This window comes from Ochotona curzoniae, unplaced genomic scaffold (genome assembly GCF_017591425.1).
Source record: "Ochotona curzoniae isolate NIBS_2020 unplaced genomic scaffold, NIBS_Ocur_1.0 scaffold_4701, whole genome shotgun sequence".
Lineage (NCBI taxonomy): Eukaryota > Metazoa > Chordata > Mammalia > Lagomorpha > Ochotonidae > Ochotona > Ochotona curzoniae.
The window spans coordinates 65,117,561-65,129,869 of record NW_024467122.1 but is presented as its reverse complement, the minus strand read 5'-3'; the positions used below and the strand labels follow the sequence as shown (position 1 = coordinate 65,129,869).

At 41.6% G+C, this 12,309-nt stretch overlaps 1 protein-coding gene across 2 annotated transcripts in view; it reads left to right on the top strand.

The window, feature by feature from the left end:
• RORA (RAR related orphan receptor A) overlaps positions 1 to 12,309 on the top strand; it is a 710,565-nt gene that overhangs the window by 597,385 nt on the left and 100,871 nt on the right. The window lies entirely within an intron of this gene.

Sequence of the window (12,309 nt, the reverse complement as noted above, 5' to 3'; positions counted from 1 at the left end):
ACTCGATTGTAAGGCTCCAAATCATTGTGGTTTCTGTGTGAGATATGTCTACCATTGCAGCACTCACAGGCATTACGCATAATTTGTATTATATATGTAAATAATATAATGTAGAAAGATGAATTCACTCATCGTATCTCTGTGACTAAATTATTTCCCTGTATTGGTGGGGAGGTGTGCGTTGATTTCAAAATGTTATGTAAGTTCCTGCCTTAGAGTTCATGGATTAATCTCTGCCTAATGATTCCTAGTCATTGTGAACAGTCATTAGGATGGTGTGTGCACTGTGCTGTAACACAGAGGGCCTGAGAGGCTCTGCAGGTGCACTTGGTTGCTTTTCCCTGTGCTAAATGGCCTGGTGCTGACACACTTTTTGAGTTCCTGTTGTGGCTCATGTTTTATCCCCTTTATCTCTTCTGCTGATATTTATTCTTTCACTTGCACTCAGGAGCAGAACTCCCTTTTCTTTTTGTTGTGCTTTTTAAAAAAAATGTGTTCTGTGTGCTTGAAATCCAGATATCGAGGTTTCCAGAATTGTGTTTTACATAAGAGGACATCACCTCTGAGTGACTGTCGTGTGCTTTTGAAAGCACGTATATGAATTTCAATGGTATATTTGTTGAGATCTTCCTTTTCATTTCTCTTGCTTTGTAACTTTTTTCTTTTGATTTTCTCCCATGTTCTTAAGGGGTTCAAGTGAAAGATCTCTCATTATGAAAAATGTTACAATGATCTCTACTTCTCTCTGATGAAGGTTCCATGTTAGTATTATATTAGATAACCACTTGATCTGCCTGTAGATGTAATGGAAACTGTTTATCTACTACTAGTCGAAGTGTATTTATGTATGAGAAAGGCAGGGTGACAGAGGCAGAAAACACAAGCAAAGAGAGAGCTTCTGTCCACTGCTTCATTTCCCCAATGGCCACAGCATTCCAAACTAAACCAGGCCAAAGCCCAGTAACTCTGTCTGGATTTCCCATATGGATAACAGGGGCCAGCTACTGGAACCATCACCTGCTGCTTTCACAGGAACATGAGTAGGTAGCTGGCTCAGGAGCAAAGCAACCAGTACTCAAACTGGCACTTCAGCATGCAATGCCAGTGTCCCAAGCAGTGGCTTAGCTTGCTGTGCCGTCATGCTGATCCCTCTACTAGTCTTAATTATTGTTTTTGGTACATAAATGTAAGGATTTTTTTTTTTTTGGCTTCTGTTTTCTAACATCTCATACAGTACCATAACTATCTACTCCCAGCAACTGATTAAGATTTTTAAATAATTATCATACGCAAGCTGCATACAAATGAAACTTGCCAGGAACTGTATTTGTCTTTCACACTCTAGAGCATGCTCCTGTGCTTTTCACACCTCAATTTTTAAAATTATCAAGAAGGCAAACTTAGGCAAAAATGATTTTTAAAAAAAAACAGAAAGGAGTCAAAAATGGAACTGTTGTTTGATAGAAAGTCCAAGTACATAGTGTCTTTCCTATGGATTACTTTTTAGCGGGGGGGAGGGGGATTTTGTCACTCATCATTAAGGACCCTTTCATTCATTCATTCCAAGGCAGCACTGACTGAATGTGTGCTAGAGCCACCAGAGATGCCTGGCACTTTGATGTGCACAATCTCAGGAAACAGACATTTTGGCCAGAACTGGAAGTGTGCTGTGGGTCAGAACGCAGGTGCCACATTCTCCTAGTGCAAAGTTAGTGCAGCCTGCCTTGCTGCTTCAAACTCGCCTTGATTCTGTTAGAACAGTCCCAAATAGCTCATGTTCTGGGAGGAGGTCTGGAGAAGTGGTGTCATAATGTTTTCCTGGTTGCTGACAGGTCACTCAGGAGCGCTGTCCAGGACCATTTAAAATAGTCTGGAAATAATGGCAAGTGATGTGTGCCTGTGGAAAACACTTGGAGGATTCCTGTCAACGAAGGATGCTTGACTCCCAGGGTGTCATTTAGACCTGTTGTTAGGTTCCCTTTGAGGATTCCTAGGTTTCCAAAAATGTCTTCTCTGGGAAAGTTAGTGCAAATTAGGAAACAAGGAAATTTCATGTGAAATAATTATAATGGACTCTGGTTTTCCTAATCCTGCTTTGTATTCAAATATACAGACTTATCTTTCCTTCTCTACCTTTGGCTTCCGTTCTCAATGATTCATCACATTTTACATCTACTCCTCAAGCCCATTCATCTTATCTCACTGACTCCTAACTCGTCATCATCACCATCTATTTTATTTTTGATGATCTGTTGATTTATCTTGGGGGCTGGTGTAGCCGTGTCTTGTATTTGAAAGGCAGACTTCTAGGGAAAGATAGAGATTTTCCATTTGCTAGTTCACTCCCCAAATCCAAAGTCAGGAGCCTGGAACTCCTTTTAGGTCTCCCACGTGGGGGGCAGGAGTACGAGTAGTTGGACAAAAATCTGCTACTTTCCCAGGAAAAATGGCAGGGAGCTAGATTGAAAGGGTAGCCGCCTGTACTTGATCGCATGCTTATGCAGAATGCCTATGTCACAGCAGTGGCTTGGTCCTTTGTGCCTAAGGACAGTTCTGGTGTGCATGTTGACAGAAGGAGCCTTGTTGCACAGCTTCTGTTCTCATCATATTTTAGCATTTAGATAGTTTTGTTAGGCTTTGTTTCCAATGGGAAGATTGAGATAGTTTTATGGAAACAACTGATTTTTACAGCCTTGACATCTTAAGAGACAAATAGACCTTTGTAAGAAAGTGTCTCAGGCACAGTCATCCTAGGTGTCCTAATTAAATCTGATTTTTCTTTAAAGTAGAATTTGAGAGAGAGAAAAAAAAAAAGCCTGCTTATTTGCAGAGAGAACAAACTTTATATAAGTTGTTGAAGGATCACATGGCCGGATGAGCACAAAGCGGCACGTTGTACACGGCCAGTGTCTATGCAGGCTGAATGATTTGAAAGGAGTTAAATAAACCATGAGTTTTATGATGCATTTGTGGTGTGTGAATATAACTCAGGAATCCTTCAGACTATGGCTATATTGATGAAACAACAAAAATCTACTTTTTTAAAAAGATTTACTTATTTTTATTGAAAAGGCAGATTCGCAGAGAGAAAGAGAGACCCAGAGAAAGATCTTCCTCCTGCTGGTTCACTCACAAGTGGCCACAATCTGCAGCCTATCCAAAGTTGAGCCAATTTGAAACCAGGAACCAAGAGCTTGTTCCATGTCTCCCGCATGGGTGCAGGGTCTCAAGGCTTTGGTCCATCCTCGACTGCTTTCCCAGGCCACAAGCAGGGAGCTGGATGGGAAGTGGAGTAGCCGGCATATGAAATGGCTCCCCTATGGGATCCTTGGTGCGCAGGTGAGGACTTAGCCACTAGGCTATCATGCTGGCTCCCAAAAATCTACTTCTACCAGTGAAAAGTTCTGTTATTTGGGGCCTCTGAGTGCATAATACCATTGAATACTGTAAGCCGGTGCTACCTGGACAGCTAAATTAATTGGCATCTCATTCTACTAATCAGAATATTTTGTTCAGTATATATTTGGAGCTGGTAAACCAGCCTAGCTAATGATTATTTGAAATCAATATTATGCCAGATGTGAAAGTTTCTCATGTTTATCACCTGACTTTTCAAATGTCAAAAGAAAACTTTAAAAATAGATACCATTTTTCCAGTTTCCAAGGGAGGAATCCAGTTGAAGAAATGCTAGTAACTTGTCACCAATCACTTTAGCCACGAAGTGTTGGGAGAAGAATGAGAAACAAAATATTTCCAAATTCAGTTTCAATGGTTTTCTACCAGACATGTTGTCTTCAAGGAAGTATTCATTCGTTCAAGAAGAACTAACCCAACATCTTGTGGGTCAAGCACTAGGGCAGCACTTATTGTTACAAGTGAAGGGAAGGTGAACATGATGGCTGAGCTTCCTACCTAGAGTCAAGTGAAGAAGACAGAGTTTATAAATGACCAAAAAAGAAAAAAAAAAAAAAAAACAGGATGAAGAGTCAGCTCTGTAGAAAGGGAAGAACAAGATGCCAGTGGGAGCCCAAAGCCCACCTGATGGACTGAGTTTGACCCAAGACTTCCTGAAGACAGTGACATTTAAAAAATACTGTTGTTGGGTGGCAAAACAAATAGACAGGGATTTTTCCATTCTCATCATTAGATGTAAATAAATGATTGCCTATGTCAAGAAATGATCACTAGTATTTGCTAATTTGCATGTTGACTAAAACTTAATGCGTGTCTCCAAAGTCAGTCTGGTTGTGCTGTCTGTCTCCAGCAACATGTACTCAGAGCAACCCAGCACACATTTCCCGCTCACATGCATCAAGGCCCACACTTCCTTCTTCTCTCACTGTGAGTGAGAATTCCACGTCGAAGTCTTCTTAATGACTCCTTTCCATAATTGTCATGCTTTCTGTTATGGACACCCCTCTTTAAGATGGCCCTCACAGATCGTACTCGTTGGAGAGCTGTCTTGTGGACTTGAGTCTTATGCCTTCTGGAGAAATCACAGTATATTTGATAAGGTTCCCTCACCCATGAGTCATAGCTCTGTTAGCCGTGAGTCAACAATGCATATTAAATAAGGTATCTTTAAACAGAAATATGCATAAAGCAAGGGTGTACATGGATCACGGGACAAAAATACTATACACATAAGCTGGCAGAAACCTAACCTTGTATTTCGTCTAGAGCAATAATTTGCTAATTCTGTGTTTCTGATGAATTTATAGAACTTACCTACTTTAGATAACCAAAATTGGCAGCAGATACATAAATGTCTGACAGCACCAACTGCCAGTGAGGACGTGGAGACACTGGAACTCCCCTGCATTGCTGATAGGAAGGCAAAATATCGTAACCACTCTGCATGTCTTATAATTCAATGGCTACATCCAAGCTACAGGAGCCAACTCCTAGTTGCTTACCCATGTAGATTAAAAGCAGTTGTACATACAATGAGCTATAGTGAATATTCATAGCGGTTTTATTTGTGATTGTCCAAAAATAGGAAACAGCCTGACTGTCCTTTTAGTTGGACTATAGATAACCATCATGTGAATAAAATATTACTTAACATAAAACGAAGCATGATTGGTATACTCAACCACATGGGATGAATCTCAGATGCTAAGTGGGAGGAACCAGAGGCAAAAAGCTCCATAAGGTACTTTTTAAAGATTTATTTATTTTTATTGGAAAGTCTGATTTACAGAGAGAAGGAAAGAGAGAGACAGGAAAAGATCTTCCATCTGCTGGTTCACTCCCTAAGTGGCTACAATGGCTGGAGCTGAATTGATCCAAAGCCAGGAGCCAGGAGCCTCTTCCAGGTCTCCCACATGGGTGCAGGGTCTCATCCTAGACTGCTTTCCCAGGCCACAAGCAGGGAGCTGGGTGGGAAGTGGAGCAGCTGGGATACAAACCAGTGCCCATATGGGATCCCAGCATACGTAAGGCAAAGATTCAGCCACTAAGCCATTGTGCCCAGGCCTCATGATGTATTATTCATCATGTTGTAAAAAAAAATCCTTAAATGGAAAACTAAAGAGATAAAAAAAAAATAGGTCTCTGGTTTCTATATTTTGCATGGAAGGATAGGTTAGGCACAAGGGTGCAGAGGAATATTGGAGAATGGGGCTAGATCTCTATCTTGTTGTCTTGATAGCTGTAATAGTCCAATACTGTACCAAAACTCAACTTCGCACCGCCAACAGTGACTTTCACTGTATGTGCATTGTATTTTAATATGAAATATTCAAGTTCTGAAGGATGAATTCAGGTACAGTCCTTTGAGTTTGCTATAATGACATCTGAAAATACCCTTCCGAGAGTACCCTATGGGTTTTACTGTAATTCTGGTTGATAAAATACTGTTAGTGTAAAATAAACACCAGGTAATAATTTACCGTGTGAATTGAACAGTGATTGCTCTGAACACACAAAACATGTTTCTTCTCTCTTGTTCAGCCTGAGACTAACATGGTAATAGGAAACAGTGGTGTTTTTTTTTTTGACAAGTGCTGAAATCTGCAAACTATACTGTAATTGTAATATATGCATTATTCATGAGAGGGCAAAACTTTTATTTAAATTACTCAGTTAAATGGCAGTTTGACCTTGGGATAATAGAACAAAAAACAAAACAACTGAGCAAATATGGTAATATCACTTATCTTGCTTACGGATGTCTGTTTAATAACAGGCAAGCATCAGACGTGAAGCAGGGAGACCCAGCTCACAGTCTATTTTGAGTCTCTTCCCACTCGGGGAGCCCGTTTGTTCCGCATCCTTGTTTATCACGTTTGCCACGTTAACTGTCATATTGCAAGGAGCAGAGATGCTGTAAATCGAATCACCATTGCATTGTGGGTTATGAAAGTCGATTTTAACAGACAACGTGTGCCTGGCTCTTGGAGTAAGCGATGGGTCGGCCTTTCTGAAACTGCTTGTGTACTCGAGACTTTAGAACGAGTCCAAAGCGCCTGTCTCTAGTTTCTCCATAATGCGTACCGCAGCCTGCACAAACAAGGCACTCGTTCCCACCTGTACTATGACATTTAAAAATTACTTTATCTATATTTTACTTAAGACATGATGTCAAAACATCTCGATGCTATATGTGTTCTATGTTTCTGTACAAATAAAAAGCCCGTGCATCACTTAGTAAGTATAGACAACAATTCCTTCAGAGTGCATTGAAAATCAAATGGGACTGCTTGAGATCATTATGCTATCTGTCTTATCAGGAATGCTTCCCCAAGAGACCAGGGCGACATTAACATATGTATTCCCCTCCTGAAGCCTCAGCCCCATTCTGTCTCCAGCCAGTGCCAAGGGGGAGGGCCTCACACTGGCCTCTTTATCATTAGAAAGGGACCAAGGAAGTTGGCCAGTGACACCTTTCTGGCCTTTTGTCCCAAGGCCAGGTACCATGGAAACCAGGAATTTTCTTTGTTTATGGAGAAACATCTTTGAGGTAAACCTTTAAAAGATGCTTTCCCCACCATTAATAGGGGTCTTTTTTTACTTTTCCTCCTGTCACTATAGCAGAGGATCTCAAAGCCCCCCGCCCGTCACTAGGATGGGAGTCTCCTTTCTCAACTTTTTCTAATAAATCTTACTTTAAAAAATCATTATGCGATCAAAGCTGTTTGTGGGGCGATTCAAGTAGGTGAACAAAGTGCTCCATTATGTGACATATGTTGCCAAAACTATTTATGACGGAGCAGCAGTGCTATGATTTGGAAAAGTAAAAACAGTAACTACCTTTATCTTGTGCTTTTTCTGTGGAATAGCATGAACTATGAAATTGTTATTTTTTTACATTTTTAGCGTATCTGTGCTTTTGTTTGGAATCTTTTAGAAATGCCAGCACTGTCTTCTTCTTTTTTTTTTTCTCTAATAAGGCAGAAGGAGGTCTCTCATGTGCAATTTCACTCCCTCAATGCCCACAGCAGTCAGGACGAGGTAGAACAGGCTGGTTCTAGGGGCCAAGAATTCCCTCCAGGCCCCCTATACAGATGGCTGGGATCCGAGGTGTACCTTGGCAGGAAGCTAGAAACCACAACAGAGCCAGGTCTCAAATCCAGGTACACTAATATGGAATGTGGGTGTCCCAAGTGTAACTTAGCCTCTATGCCAAATAGCCACCTCAACTTTTGTCATTTTTGTTTTCCTTGCAATCCTATCAAACAATCAAATACCAATTTCTAGAATTATTCTGTATTCTACAATTAAAAATATATATATTCCCCTCAAGAGTTAAAGTATAGTGTCTCTTAAATGTACAAATAGCCGCATTGTTTGCAAACAGGATAATTATACCCATGTACAGTATGGTTCTTCATTAGTTGTAATTAAATAATTTACTAAATTATGCAATAATTCGTAATGACATGTGCTAACCCTGCTCAATTACAGGAGTTAGTGATAAAAGAATGTCTTGTACACATGCCTAGATGTTATTCAAGTGGTACTTGGTGACTCCTGGGGAAGTCAGCTCGCTGTTTTGCAAAATTTTGACTAGTGCTGAATTCAAGGAAAAGTTCTAAAAGTGCTGAGAGTTGTAGCACAATGGTTAAGAGTCAACACCTTGGAACCAATTTACCTCGATTTTTCTAACCATTCAAGCAGTTAAAAGCTGTGTGGTCTTGGAAGAGTTACTTAATGTCTCTGTGCCCTAATGACCACTGTAAAAAAATTTTTTTTAAAGATTTATTTATTTTTATTACAAAGTCAGATATACAGAGAGGAGGAGAGACAGAGAGGAAGATCTTCCTTCCGATAATTCACTCCCCAAGGGAGTGCAACAACCAGTGCTATGCCGATCCGAAGCCAGGAGCCAGGAACCAGGAACCTCCTCCAGGTCTCCCACAAGGGTGTAGGATCCCAAGGCTTTGGGCTGTCCTCAGCTGCTTTCCCAGGCCACAAGCAGGGAGCAGGATGGGAAGTGGAAGTGCCGGGATTAGAACCGGCGCCCATATGGGATCCTGGTGCGTTCAAGGCGAGGACTTTAGCTGCTAGGCCACGCCGCTGGGCTCAGACCACTGTAAAATTAAGGTGATAAAATTCAGAATGTTTTGAGTGAATGGAATGCTTTTTTTTTTTAATGAGGGGACCGTATTGTGATATGACAGGTTAAACCTCAGCCTGCAACTCTGGCCTCCAGTATTGGAGCTCTGGTTCCATAGCCGCTGCTCTGTTTGTAACCCAGGTCTCTGATGTTGCACTTGGGAAAGCAGCAGAAGATGTTCCAACTGCTTGTGCCCCTGCATCCATTTGGCGGATGCAAATAGAGCTCCGGTCTCCTGGCTTCAGCCTGACCCAGCCCTGGGCATTGTGGTAACAGAAAGAAGATCTGTTTCTTTATCTCTCAAATAAATAGAATTTTTTTTCTAATGATAAAAGAGCAGAAAATAATTGCTTGCCCACAGAGGAATTCCCAGGGAGTGGGCAACCAGTAGGCAGGGCAGTAGTAGCAACAACAGCAATCTCAGAACTATTGTAAAGCCATTTTAGCTTCACAAAATTACCTGTGGTAATTCTGGACAACCAGAATCAAATGTGAATTTTGGAGCCTCTGAATGGAATGTTTAACTTGTCCCATCTCCATCTTACAAAAGATAGAAATGGCTCTTGATTCAAGAGTGGTGATTATGTTTTTAAACATGGATTTGAAATATTTACAAGGATTTAAGATTTCTTATTAAAACACAAACACATCCTCAAGTCTGTGCTTGTCTGCATACTCAACAGACCTGCACATCAATAATGGATGCCCTTCTGAGAAAACAGGGGCTTCTGACCAGACCTTGTCAGGCCAGATGAATCCTGTCCCACACGCCAGAGCCCAGACGTGAGCATCCAAACCACTATTGACATGTGGCACAACTGTCTGAAATGTCAATAGTTATAAAATGAGTATTTCATAATGCAGAATAATTGATTACTTTGCTTGACTGAACAGGGACATATTTTTTCTCTGCAAAAGCAAAATAATGCAGGCGTTTGCTCACAGAGCGCTGCTAGCTGGGAGATCTGGATTTCCCAGCGAAGTCCTCGTTACCCCCAGGTCCTTGATCATGCATGACAACCACAGGGAGAACCATCTGTAACGGCTCATCTTTTGTCCGTTATTTGAAAAAAATGTTTTTAACATAGTTGCTTTTTAAAAAATGTACTGTGGCCTGTAGATGAGGCCTCTGTATTAATAGAACTGTCTCAGATGATTTTCGGGACTGAAACGGATGAGCTACAAAATCAAATAACATTCAATTTATCTTGTTCATCCTCAAACGTTCTGCATAGCTTTTTCACTGTGATGAAATAACACCCATTTCCAGCTTTATTCTTCCTCCGTGTGCTGTGATGTGGAACTCTTTTGCTCTATGTGTTTTATTAAGTATAATTTAACTTTATGACTATCAAACCAACTATTAATCCTTTACAATAAGACTATGAAATAGGCAAGCTGCAAAGAGATTTATTTTCTCAAGCACAATTCCCTTGGTCTGCCCTCAATGACTTTTTCAGAAGTCGTTTCTCTGAATAGGTGTCATTTGAAGAACCCTGCCCTAGGAGCTTCGAGGAACAGCAGAAGACCCGGATCGGCCCAACGTGGGCCTCTCTGCCTTCATCGTCTAGAGGCATTTCATGCTACTAGGAGCCCTCGCTAGGTGATCCTTCATGGCAAACTGCATTGCCTGACTCTGTACTTTTACCTCTATTCTGCCCTACTTCTAAGAGGCCCTTTTTGTTTCCAGAAGATTTGAGTTGATCTCCAAGATCTCTCTCTCTCTCTGGTGGTGGCTCATCCAGATTCCTTTCTTCTTTTCCTAAAGTTTAGGATGACCCCTGCACAAAGTCACCTCTCTTCCTCCTGACTTAGCATTGCGCTTTGCTTCTGCAACAGAGTGTCCCTTACTCTGCCTTACATGATAAACATTGCGTTGGCTTTCCTAGCACATTGCCAGATCCTTGAAGGTCAGCCTGACGACTTGATCTTTTTCCTTCCCTCTGCGTGTCTTCGCAGTGTGATGCCCACAGAAGGTGTTAAGTCATTGTTTCTTGGCTAGGAGCTTATTTTCTGTTAGAAAAATATGATGGCTAAAAACCTACCCAGCCTCAGGATCTCTTAAGCCAAAGGAAATTATCTTATTTCTCTCTTTGTATTACCAACAGTTGACAAATGGTTAATATTTGTTTTGCACACACACATGCACACATGCACCATTTCAGAATTACAGAGAGCTTAGCAAAATTGCATCCTGATTGCCATTTCAGCAAATCTTTATTAAGGGGCAATATTTTATGCCAGGCATAGATTCTATCTACATAAAATGATAGTAACTGATGGAGGGTGGTGATAGCATTTCTCCAGTAAGCCCTACTGAGGAGATCATTGTTCTGGGACAAGTGTTTGGGGCAGTAGTTAAGATATTTCTCTGCCTACCCCATGATATAGCAGAGTGTTTGAATTGGAGATTCAACTCTGCTCTGGATACCACTTCTCCCTCATAAGGTAGCCTGGGACCACCCATGGAGGTGGCTGGGTACTTGCCATTCACCTGGTGAGCGAAGCTCAGTGCCCAGCTCCTGATTCTGGCTTCTGGCAGGAGCTGATGATACGCAGCGAACCAAGAAATGGAGGTGCTTGTTTTCTCTTCCCCACCTACCTCTGCATCCCTTCCACATCCTCTGCCTCTCAAATGAATGAACCAAATAAATAATTTGAAGAAGAAATAACCTCTCTCTTCTTTATGTTTGCCTTCCTCGTGGCCCTATGAGGCTCTGCTTACGCTTATTTCACATATGATGAAAGAAAGGTTTGCTCAAGAACCCTCAGCTAGTTGAGTGGGATGAAGGTTAGTTTCAAGTCTAATTTTCTTTTCTTGTGCCAAAGCTTGTTCTGCCATACCATGAAGGTCAACGAAACAAAGCAGGCTGCTTGGAGAAGTGAGTATACAGAGTGCAGCAGAGAGAAAGGGAGAAAGTATTCCTAACCATTGGGTGGGAGATCATCCTGAACACCATCGTGAAATGTTTGAGTCGTAGGAGCCCTTAGAGGTCTGGGTTCTCTTTGTACAGATGAGGGGCCTCATGCCTGAGTAGTGACATGACTTGTCAGGGGTGACAAAGAAAATAAGTGACAGGTGTGAAACAAGAGCCCTAGATCCCAAACCCTGAGCTCACTTGTATTTCCTGTATTTCTTTAACGAGAAAAAAAAAAAACTTGTTTTCTGACTGGCCTGTCCTATCACCAGCTCTGCAAGGGGCGTGGTGAGACCCCATGAGAAATGACAGACAGGGAGAACTCTTGCTTCTGAGTCGCATCTCTTTCCTTAGCAGGTGTGTATACAGCGAGCCACCTACCTGCTCTGTGCAAGTTGCTCAGTTGTTTGTCCATGAACTTTACCTTCTTCCCCATTGTGATGGTTACAAAACATACACCAGTTCTCCAAATTTCCTAATAGGTGTATGAACCACATGGTTCCAGAAGTCCTGCACCAGGGTTTCCATCCAACCCAATCTTTCACCTCCAACATCCCAATACCTTCTTTGGCCACACTCAAAATTTGCAGCCTGTATCAGCTCTGAGAGTTACAGCGCCATGCAAACATCTTTTCCATGGGCAGCGAGAAGCTGCTTCTGGCTTCATTCCTTCAGGGATGTTCAGCCTCACTCAGGAAGCTTACTTCAGTGACGTTTTCAGAGTAAATGTGAGCTGATTTGTGAGCTTTTAAAGATCTGGCTCGTATCCTATTTCAGTATGATCCTCCAGCACAGGGTCAGTCACGTATTACAGATTTATTAAGTATGGT